This window comes from Protopterus annectens, chromosome 16.part0 (assembly GCF_019279795.1).
Source record: "Protopterus annectens isolate FY-2018-M chromosome 16.part0, PAN1.0, whole genome shotgun sequence".
NCBI lineage: Eukaryota > Metazoa > Chordata > Ceratodontiformes > Protopteridae > Protopterus > Protopterus annectens.
The window spans coordinates 172,563,740-172,575,800 of NC_056750.1; the positions used below are offsets into that span (position 1 = coordinate 172,563,740).

Here is a 12,061-nt window from a genome sequence, read left to right on the forward strand (position 1 = left end):
GACCAACATGTCTACAAGGTAGTAAGAAAATCCTTCTATGTTGCTCAACTTATAAGCAAGTGTATGGCATCTAGGTCAAGACAGTTCATCATACCACCGTACTTGGCCCTCACCAGACCCATCATAGAATATAATGCCCCCTTCAGTATACACCTGACCAGATACATACAATAACTGGAATATCCACAAAAGTTTCCTTACAAAAAAGATAGTGGGAGTAATCATAATGTCCTACACTGATCGCCTCAAAACCCTGTCTCATTACTTTGGTATCATACGGACTTATCAGAGATGGTCTTTGCCTGGTACACAAGATATCCCTAGACCCTGTTTTGCTGAACCTTTTGCACATCTGCAAAACAAACAGCATCAGAAAGTACAGTTGTGTACACTTACCATAAATGTAGATGTTCGAGTGTATTCACTGTTGCAGTCATTACATTTGGGTAATCCTGCTGGCAGGTTGCCCTCAGCTGGCCTGAATTCCAAAGTCCTGGGTCCTGCGTCGGCTGCTGTCGCCCCTTCTCTGACGTCAGGTCGTCAGGGGTATAAAAGATGCGGCCGACGCCATTTTCTTTAGTTTTTCTTGCCCCAGATGTCAGGTGCCCCCTAAAAGGGTAGCCAAAATTTATATACATATAAATACATGCACCAATATAAACTTTACCTTCATCTACAAGCAAATACACCACATAGGTTGTACAAATCAGAGAAGGAAAGATAGGTTCCAACAGAAGAAAAGGAGGATGGCGGGGTGGGTAACCTGGACTGCAACAGTAAATACACTCAAACATCTACTTTTATGGTAAGTGTACACAACTGTACTATGTTCTTCGTGTTTCACTGTTGCAGTCATTACATTTGGGTAGAGTCCCAAAGCTATGGAAGGGAGGCTGGAGCTAAACAGCATTAGGAGCGGCTATGAGGCCCTGCAGAGAGTGGCAGATGATAGTGCTTTGTAAAGGTGTGCACTGAACTCCAAGTAGCAGCCTCTAAAATGTCCTTGGTTGATACTCCCCTGAGAAAGGCTGCTGAAGTGGCTGCAGCTCTGGTTGAATGTGGCCTAATGCCCTTAGGCACTGGCTTGCCATGGTGTAAGTAGCAGAAACGAATGCAGTGGCCTATCCACTTTGAAATAGTCTGTTTTGAGATAGCCTTTCCTTGTCATCCTGCAGCATATGCCACTAGTAATTGCTCTGTCTTTCTGAAAACTTTGGTTCTGTCCAAGTAGAATCTAAGCTGTCTGTGTACGTCCAAAGAATGCAGAATTCTCTCCCCCTTGTTCTGTGGATTTGGATAAAAAGTTGACAGATGAATAGTTTGGTTAAGAGCCACACTGGACACCACCTTAGGCATAAATGTTGGGTTTGTCCTGAGAGAGACCCTGTCTGGATAAAAAATGATAAAAGGCTCCACAGCCATGAGTGCCTGAAGCTCTGAAACTCATCTTGCAGAAGTTATTGCTAGGAGCAGAGCTGTTTTCCAAGATAAGAACTTTATATCAGCAGTAGCAGCTGGCTCAAAAGGAGGCAGGGTGAGTTTTTCCAAGACGTAGTTAAGGTCCCATGCAGGCATTGGTGATCTCCTTGGAGGCCTTAAATTTTTGGCTCCTCTGAGGTACTGTTTTAATAAGGAATGAGAAAAGATTGGTGGCTCTGTATTGTAATAAGCCGAAATGGTAGAGGCATGAATTTTAATAGATGAAAAAGATAGACCTTTGTCCAGCATCTCAGTTAAGTATTGCAAAATCTGAGGAATATTTGGCACAGCTGTATCAGTTCCTTGTGCCTGGTTCCAAGCACAGAATCTCTTCCATTTTCCAGCATAATATTTTCTAGTACTAGGCCTTCTGGCCTCCAAAATGAGATCCATCACAGTTTTACTGAGAGGTGTGTTTTGTATGACGACATTATCAGGTTTAAAGTCCTGAGTTGGCTATGCAGGATCTGATTGTTTTGCTGGGACAGTAGATGAGGTATATGAGGTAAGGTCCAAGCTGGGCATTGAGACAAGTTCTTTAGGATTGGAAATCAGTACTGCCGAGGCCAATCTGGGGCAATCAGCATTATTTTTGGCTTCTCCTGTTTGACCTTTAGACGTACCTTGGGGAGGAGAGGCAGTGGGGGAAAGGCATATACTGATAGGTTTTTCCAGCTGAAAGATAGGGCGTCCACTTTCCATGCTTGTCTGTGATAAGTCCTTGTGCAGAATCTTTTTAGTTGGTAGTTGTGAGGGGAAGCAAATAGAGCTATGTCCGGGCATCCCCATTTCTTTGTTATCATGCTGAAGACTTGTGGATCCAGTTACCACTAGTGGGGATCCATGAGGTTTCTGCTTAGTTTGTCTGCCAGAGTATTTTTCCTCCCTGGCAGGAATTGTGCCTCCAGATGTACTTGGTAAGTTAATGCTGTGTCCCACAAAGTCATGGCTAGTCTGCAAAGGGGGTAAGAATGTGTGCCCCCTGCTTGTTTATATACCACATGACCGTGGTGTTGTCTGTCTATCAGTAGTTGTCCCGGATGACGTAGGTCCTTGAAGGCTGTCAGGGCATTCTGAACAGCTAGCATCTCTTTTTGATTGATATGTAGATGCATTTGGGTTGAGGACCATGTGCCCTGAATGCATCTTCCTGCTATGTGGGCCCCCCAGGCATAATCTGATGCATCCATTGTTAGTGTCTGCCTGGCTGCAGGTAATGTGAATGGCTGTCCCTTGTTTTGGTGACAAGCCTTTGTCCACCATCGAAACTCCTGTTGTAGGCAAGAGTAATCATTGTTTCCAGGCTGTGGCATTGTTGAGTTCGAACACTTTTTAGGTACCATTGAAGTTTCCTCATATGCAATCTTGCATATGGAATTAGTAGGATGCAGGATGCCATGAAGCCCAAAGCCTGTAGAATTTTTCTTGCAGATAACTGGGCCTTTGTTGCCAATATTTTGAAATGCGTAGTCAGTTGCCTTTGTTTGTCTGGCGTGAGATAAGCCATCTGGGCAGTTGTATTTAAGCTTGCACCCAGGAATATTATCTCTTGAGAGGGTACTAGTTTTGATTTATTTTCGTTGACTGTGTACCCTTGGCATGTTAGAAGTCTTTTCACAAACGCCAGATGTTGTAGAAGAATGTCCTTGTTCTCTGCTTGAATTAGACAGTCATCCAAGTAAGGATATATTTGTATTCCTTTTTGTCTGCAGAATGCAATTACTGGCACCAGGCACTTTGTAAAGACATTGGGCGCAGTAGATAAGCCAAAGGGAAGTGCAGAGAATTGGTAATGCATTGAGCCAGCCTTAAATCTGAGGTATCGTCTGCATAATTGTCTGATTGGGACATGCAGGTATGCCTCTTTTAGGTCTAGAGTTACCAGCCAAGCGTTCTTGCCAAGCATGGGCAGAGGCTGCTGCAAAGTCAACATCTTGAATTTTGGTATATCCAGGAATGTGTTCAGAATAGATAGGTCCAGTATTGGTCACCAGGTCTTGTCCTTTCTGGGTACCAAGAAAAGTCTTGAGTAAAATCCTTGTCCCTGCTCTTGCTCTGGTACTTGTTGAATGGCCCCCATGGCCATGAGGGATGAGACTTGTTTTTGTGCCTCTGTCCATTGATTTTTTTGGCAGATCTGGCCAGCCGTTTGCCTTTGGCAGGGTATGGAAATGGAACTTGTACCCTTGTGACATGATATTTAGAACCCACTTGTCCTGGGTTATAATGTGCCAATTTTGAGAAAAAAGTGCTAATTTTCCCCCTAAGGGTGCTGCCAGGAGATAAGTGCTTGGTGCAAGCAGGGGGAAGTCATTGGGACTGTTTCCTGTATGGTTGTGATTTGTCTTCTCCAACTTTGGAGGTAGAAGCACCCCACTGCTTTGACCTGTAGGAACCTTGCACCTGGGATCTGCCCCTTTGAGGTCTGTCTGACACAGGAAAGGGCCAATTCTTTGTAGGCCAGTGTCTACTAAACCTAGGTGGCTGTACTTGCAAAAAATCTTTGACAGTTTTCATAGATTTAGCTTTGTCCTCCATTTTCTATAACACTTCCTCTGCCTTAACACCAAACAAAGAACCATGCTGTAAAGGTGCATCTAATAATTTAACTTTGACATGATCAGGCAGATTTTGTTCCTTTAACCAAGCATGCCTCCTAATTACAGAACCCGTAGCTGCGGTCCAGCAGGAGGCCTCCAAAGAATCAAAACCACATTGCAAAGTATGCTTTCCAACTTGTTCAGCTGCATGCAATAAATCCTGCATTTCCTTGTTTTCTGCACATTCAGAGTTTAATAACATTTGCTGTTTAAGCAATGCCATGACATGTTGCTGATGTTTGAGCATATGAAACTGACAGTTTAAGGCCCTTATAGCCAAGTTAGCAGATGTGTAAACCTTTTTTCTCCATCTATCCAGTGCCCTAGAATCTCTGTCAGAGGGGGTAGGGTTTTTTGCAGCGGAAGCCTTAACTCCTTTGGGATCCTGTGAAATAGTTTCTGGGTCTGCAGCAGGGTTTTTAAAAAGGAATTTATGAGAGTCAGGAACCCTGTAATATCTGTCAGGCTTAACAGGAGCTGGAGGTAAGGAATCAGGGGCGAGATTAGACTCCGAAAACACATCATCTACAATATCTAACACAGGTGGAATGGCTAGTGGCCTGTGTTGAGGAAGTAAAAGGAAATCCCTGAGCCTCTTTTTAGATTCTTTTTTTTTTTTTCAATAATTTTTATTTTTATTTTTACATTAATAAATGTCACAAATAAAAAACATCTTACAACATGACCGTGTGCATATATATATATATATATATATATATACATACATATATATATATATATATATATGTATATGTATATATACATACACATATATATATATATATATATATATATATATATATATATACACATACATACATACACACATATACATATGTTATACATTGATGTCAAATACCACAGGATATAGGTCATACAACATATCTATTTACACTATGTACATAGATGCTTTCATTGTTAATTCCACAGTTATATAGACAGTATATACATTCGTAATATCCAAGTTATTATTTAATATCTGAACTTGTATGTGTTCTTTGGTTCCATTATAGTGTATATCTAAGTTGCTGTGTGATGAATTATGCTAATATGATGTTAAAGGTTTGTTCCCAAATTTCTCTAGATTTCATGTTTTTGTTTCTTTTATCTATTACTATTTTATGAGCTAAAAGGTGTTGTATAGCTACTTGTTTAAAACCCTCCCAAGAGATATTTATCGTATCTAGCCATTTAAAAGCTATATACAGTTTCATTAGTAGGAAAATTGTTAAAAGTGTATTTGCTTGTTTTCTTGGGATGTTGGGTGGGAGAATGTGTAACAGAGTGAATTCCCAAGTTAATGTTGATGTTTGATAACCCGTTTTTTGTAATTGTACCTTGAGAGAGTTCCAGAGTTTATAGACACATTTACAGCTCCAAAATACATGGATTAAGTTAGCTATCTGGTCCTTACAGTGTGGACAGAAAGGTGATTTTGATGTGTTAAATTTGTGTAGGATTGCAGGTGTAAAATAAGCATTATTACTGATCATGAGCTGAGTGTATGCTAACTTTTTGAGGGGTAGAATCTTCAGTGTTAGATTGATTGCCTGGCTTATTTGCTGATCATCTATGGATGGTTTAATTTTTCTTCAGTAGTTAGAGAAGAGGAGGTCCTTCTGGTATTTGATTTCATTTATCATTTTATATGAATTGGTAATAGTTTTCTTTGTTGTGATAATAGTTTTCCAAAGCCTGCTACAAGTTTCTATGTCACTATTGGTCATAGTAATATTTTGGAGATAACTGGAACACAGTTCTTTGATTCGTCTTAGGATTATTATGTGTGCTTTAGGGAGGTTTAAGTTGGTCCTCATTTCTTGTATAGAACAGTTAAGGTAGGGACAGATATCTTGGATTGTTTTATCTTTTAGTCTGGGGAAAGGGACTAAGTCCAGCATCTTATTGTTTATTTTTAAATTTGGGTTTTTATGAAGGGGTTGCAGTATTGTCATGGCATGTCTAAGGTTCAAGAATTGAAAGAGCTTTTGCGCTAGATTGATAGAATGTTTTAAGGGCTCTAATGTTATAAGTTTGTATTTCTTTCCGCTTCAGGAATGGAAGTGCTTTGGGATTGAAACCTAGAGCTTTAATACATCTATAATATATTGTCACCCAGAGAGGAGACCAATTTTCCATTGACGGGTTATGTTCAGCTATTCTCAATATTCTGTTAGTGTTAATGATCGAGTAGTACATTTTAAAATCTGGTAGATTTAGTCCTCCTTTGCTTCTGGGGAGTGTTAATTTTGGATAGGAGATTCTGTTTTTTTTGGGTTCCCATATAAATTTTGCTAGGAAGGTATGAATTTGTTTGAAGAATTTATTATGTATTGTTGTCTGTGATGTCATGAATATATACATTAATCTAGGTAAAATGTTCATTTTGATTATTGATACTTTGGCCAAGAATTGTAGTTTTAGGTTGTTCCATCTTTTGCAGTCTTGCATTATATTTTGCCATTTAAGGTTTACATTGTGTTGGTAGAAATCTTTGTTACTCTGGAAAAAGGTGATTCCCAGGTATTTAGTTTCTTCTTTAATTTTTATTGTGTTTAACAATGGTATTAGTGAGATGAGTTTGAGTGTTTTTAGGGGGAAAATATTAGTTTTATTAAGGTTTAGTTTGTAGTTAGACATAGTCGAGAAATGTTCAATTGCAGCTATTATTTTGTTTATATCTGAATTTGGTGTAGTGCAGTATATGTTCAGATCATCTGCAAATGCAGTGAGGTATATTTTGAAGTTGTGTATTGATGAAGGATTGTGATATGTATTTTGTTTAATGTATAGAAAGAGTGGTTCTAGGTATAGGTTAAACAGAAAGGGTGATAGTGGGCATCCTTGTCTTGTTCCATTTTTTATTAGGATCCTATCTGACCAAGTTTTATTTATATACAGAGATGTGTATGGGTTGCTATAGAGAGTTTGGATGATCTGAATGAAGTTATTGGGTATATTAAAGTAGGGTAGTGTTTGGAGTAACAATTCTAGATTAACCCTATCAAATGCCTTGTGGGCATCCACTACCATTGTGTAGATGTTGATATTGTATCGGTTAGTGTAGGATATTAGTGCATCTAATGTTAATGTATTGTCACTAGTCTGTCTATGTGGTGTAAAACCGGATTGTTCTGGGGAGAGGATTTTTTCTATCAGATTTTTCATTCTGTTTGCAAGTATAGAGGTAAATATTTTAGTATCTATATTTAAGAGGGAGATGGGTCTGTAGCTGTCGGGGTTTTTGGGGTCTGTGTGTTCTTTTAATATAAATATAGTTTTAGAGGCATTAAAGTGGATATCATTTATTTTATAGTTTATTATGTAATTCAGTGTATAGTATAGTAGTTTGGCTATCAAGGGGGAAAATGTTTTGTAAAATTCTGATGCGAGTCCATCCGGACCCGGAGCCTTATGCACTTTTAAGTGTTTGATTGTTGTAATAATTTCAATGATGGATATCGGCTCAGTTAGTTTTTTTTGCTGGTCTAAATTGAGTTTAGGGAATTTCAGTTTTTGAAGAAAAAGAGTTCTATCTTCCTTTGAGGTTCATAGTATTTGTGCTCCATATATTTGAGAGTATATTTGTTCAAATGTTTTAATAATGTCTTCATTTTTTGTGTAGTTTTTGTCTCTGTAGTTTATTTCTGATATATTGGAGGCATTTTTGTGTTGGCAGATAATTCTGGCCAGAGCTCTAGATGGTATTTGAGCTTCTTCTGCGTAAGTGGCTAACATTCTGGCTTCATAGAAAGATAGGTTCCTGGTTTCTAACATATATAGATCCCTTTGCAGTTTTAAAAGTTCTGCTTCTGTTTGGTTCTTAGGGTTATTTATTAGTTCTTTTTCAAGATGCACTATTTTCCCTTTCAGTATATGCTCCTCTTTCAGTTGTATTTTTTTATAGTATGCTGCTTTTTTGATAAACAATCCTCTGATTTGTGCTTTGGTTGCAGCCCATTCTATGTCAGTTGGTACTTGGGAGTTAGTGATATTTGTAAGAGCTATTTTTAGTATTGCTTCTGTTTCTTTTATTACATCCATTTTGGAAAGTAAATTAGGGTTTAATGACCAATTATGACCCCTATTCTCTAAATATATCTTTTTGTCCCAGTTAATGTTCAGTGTGATTTTGGAGTGATCTGAAAAGAACCTGGTATGTATAGTTATTGTTGGGTCCATGTTAATGAATATGTCACAGATTAAGATGAAGTCTATCCTTGACCACATTTTGTGGCATTGCAAATAGAATGTGAATTTCCCTGTTTTATCTGCACTGTTCACATGTTTAAAAGGGTCATATAGTTTGAAATCTTGTTTGAGTTCATTAAGGGCTAATGTGGCTGGTTTATTATGTGATTTGGTCAGATTAGATTTATCCTTTTCTGGGTTTTGATATGTATTCCAGTCACCTCCAATCACTAGGTAGTGATCTTTAAATTGGTTTAAGGTTGGGTATAATGACATAAAAAAGTGTTGTTGGTTATTACAGGGTGCGTAAACATTAAGTACCATTATAGGTTTTGGTATTGTAGGACTATTAAATGTTACATAGCACCATCTTCCCTCTTTGTCAGCTTTGGTTTTAAGTATTTTTTCCTTAAAATTGGTTTTTAATTATTATGGCAACCCCAGCACTGTTTGTTTTCCCCTCTGAAGCTATGATTTGACTTATCCATTTCTTTCTGCTAATTTCTGCCCATTGATCTGCAGTCAAGTGCGTTTCTTGTATTAGTATGAGGTTGGCTGTGGTTTTTAATGTAAGGTGTAAGAATAGTTTTCTTTTCTTCTTGTTTTGGAGCCCTTTAACATTCCATGATTCTATTTCCCACATTTATTTATTAGGTGTATTCCTTAGATATGCCATGTATATTAGTTTTGTTTTGTTAGCTGTGTATGTGTTACTGTGTGATGGTTTAGGAAAGCATCTATTTATCCCCGTCCCTACACTGTACCTAACCACTATATCCCTGGACCAGGAATAATCAGGGGGGAGGATGAAGGTTCATTATATGGCTTACCTTTACGTCTAATCTTGGAATGTGTTTTCTTTTTAGATATAGATTTACTCCATAGTATCCCCCCTGTGTTACTATAAACAATGTGGACAAAGCTGAACAAACTAGTTCCCTCAACAAACACTGCTACTTAATATCCCTAGCCTCTTCCAACATATTATTTATACAGTGATGGTATTGCATTTAAGGTACAGCATGTATTGTTTTTGTCTTGTGACTAATTCTTTCTAATAGTATTTTTAAAACAGCATATACATTCCTCAGTAAATTATAGCAATATGTGTACCATAGTAATATTGTTAAACAAGCAATCTTGTCATTTTTACATTTTTCTCTCATTTGACTTCTTTTTCCTCCCCTTTACTTATTCAGGTTTTGGCCTTCTTTGGTGCCTATAGTGATGTTTTTCCACATCAACCTGTGTAGGTTATAAAATATATACTTGGCACCTATTTAACAGAAGTAGGAAGTATAGAGAGACAAAAAAAAAAAAAAAAAAAAACAGCTTAGCCAAACAGTTCTTCTGCTATAGTTGACATATTAAGGCTATATTTACATTATCCCAGGATTGTTAGGTTATTTTACTAATTTCCTGAGATTACTTCTCTCCAGGATCTTTTAACACATTTCTAGTATTTACATAAAACATTTAACAATTTTTCCCTTTTTTTCCCAATATTAATCTATGAGCTAGCATAATTCTGACAGTTTATTTCTTGCCTATTATTTAAGGCTGGAGTTTCATTCACCTACACAGTACTGGGTGTACTGTTTTAGTGAATGGTTCAGTTCAACAGTACCTTATTTCTTCAAGGTTTTGCTTGCAGGTTGGTTGACATCTATGGTGCAGCTTTCTTCTTTTAGCTGGTGCAGATCAATTTTTTCAGGCAGTAAAATCCTTTGGAGCTTGCTGAAATCCATTTTGTCTGACTGTTCTTAATGAAGCCATCAAAAGCCTAGGGGGACTGAATTTGCAAGCCAATATCCGAGATGGGAACTTCCTTCCTATATTCGTGCATTGGAAACAGCAGTTCATTTTTGGTTCCCACCCAGGCTGTACTTCCCTTTCCTGTGTTCCTCATGGCTCACATCAATGACCCAAGGGCCTAGACAGCAAGGGGAAGATTTCAGAGTTGGATCCCAGCTAGAGTGCTCGTGAATGGGGTCGTTTTTTCATCCAAGGGACCTTTATCTTTTTTTTGTGGATTTATTTCACTTCTGAAGGTGGGATTTGCTTGAAAACAGCCAGGAATGTCTATTTTGCCTCTTTGGGGTTAGCAACCATGTATTTAACCTCTTTGATGTAAAAGATTAACTGATTTGGATATTTCATCTGGAATTTGATTTTTTTTTCTATTAGGAACCTGCAGTATGGAGATAGTAGTTGTCTTGCATGTCTTATTTGTATTGGGAGGTCTTGAGCAAAGGAGATTTTATTATTATTCCAGGTGAGTGTGCTTTTTTTCTTTGCTGCCAGTATGATTTTATTTACATCTTAGTAGTTTAATATTTTAATATAGACAGGTCTTGGTTTCAGTGATGTTTGCATTTCCCTCAGGGCTCTGTGGGCTCTCTATTGTTATTTGCTGCATTTCTTCAGATTCCTCTAGGAGGGAATTTATTATTTGCTTGATTGTTGGTATTAGATTGTTATGAAGTACAGTTTCAGGTATTCCTCTGATGATAATACTGTTCCTTCGAGATCTTGCTTCCAGGTCTGTTAATTTTGCTTGTAAGTTTTGTATTTCTTTGTCATGGGCATCAGTTTTTGAGAAATAGAGTCTATTTTTATTTCATTTTCTATTATTTTGGACTCAGATTTTTCCATTCTGGATATTATTTGGCTGAATGAGTCACCAAAGGTTTGAAATTGTAATGATAAGTCCTTTAATGCTTGCTGGATAGGTAATAAGGCAGATTTTATGTCTTCCAGATTAGCTGGCTGGTCTGTCTTGGATTTATTTGTATTTTTAGAGTTGTCAGTTTGTTTAGTTGTCTTTTGTCTGAAGTTGTGTCTTTCTCAGGTGAGGCTAGTACTGAGAATTTGGTCTTGGTTGTTGTTGTTTCCATATTATTTTCCTCTTTTGACATCTTGCTGTATAGTGTTTTACCAATCTTGCAGTCAGATGCAAGGCCTTAGTAGCACATTGCTTAAGCTGTTATTCAGAAATCTTAGTTAATCCTGCTGTTTCTGAGCTGAATCTGTCACTATTTCTTCCTCTTTTGTTTGCTGGATGATATTAGCAGTAAATATCTACAGTTATTTCTGTATTATTAATTCTGCGTTGCCTTCTGGGTTTGTTTTAATCCATGGTATATCGAGACCTAGGTGATAGCAGTGGTCACAGAACAGCGGCCATTTTGAACTCCGCCTCTTTTTAGATTCTGAAAAATCTTAGCTCTCCCAGTGGAAATGCTGCCTCATGGTATGCAAGGTTTCCCCAAAAGAATAGTCCTCTGGAGGAGAAGCTGAAGGTATGGATTCTTCAGCATCAGAATCCTCATAGGGGGGAAGAGAATATTCCTGATCAGAAGAGGAATCAGAAGAAATAGAAACTTGATCTGAAGATTCATAGTCAGTCTCTTGCCTAGGCCTCTTATCAGGAAGGGGATGGGAACCCCTGATCAAAGTAATTAAGTCTTTGGCCATTTTGAGCATCTGTTTTTTGGGCACAAAGGCCTGTCCACGTGGCTCTTGAGTTTGTTTCTTTGCTTTAGAAGGTGCTTTAGTCTTTGCCTTTGAAGCTGAGGCTGGTTGAAGCTGAGGCTGGTTTAATGTAAAGATGTTTAGGTCTGAATACACCCTCAGAAGCCGGTGCCTGCTCAGCAGCTCCGGACCCATCTGAAGGAAAAGTATTCGAGGCACCAATACTTTGAGTTTACAGTGGTATGGCCGACTCCACGTGGGTGTCTGTAGCGGCCTGTGACTCTAAAGTAGCAGGCGTCAGGGGCTGTCAAAGCGCC

At 38.2% G+C, this 12,061-nt stretch overlaps 1 protein-coding gene across 3 annotated transcripts in view; it reads right to left on the reverse strand.

Moving 5' to 3' along the window:
- Positions 1-12,061, reverse strand: part of LOC122790711 (von Willebrand factor A domain-containing protein 5A-like) — a 1,391,420-nt gene that overhangs the window by 589,075 nt on the left and 790,284 nt on the right. The window lies entirely within an intron of this gene.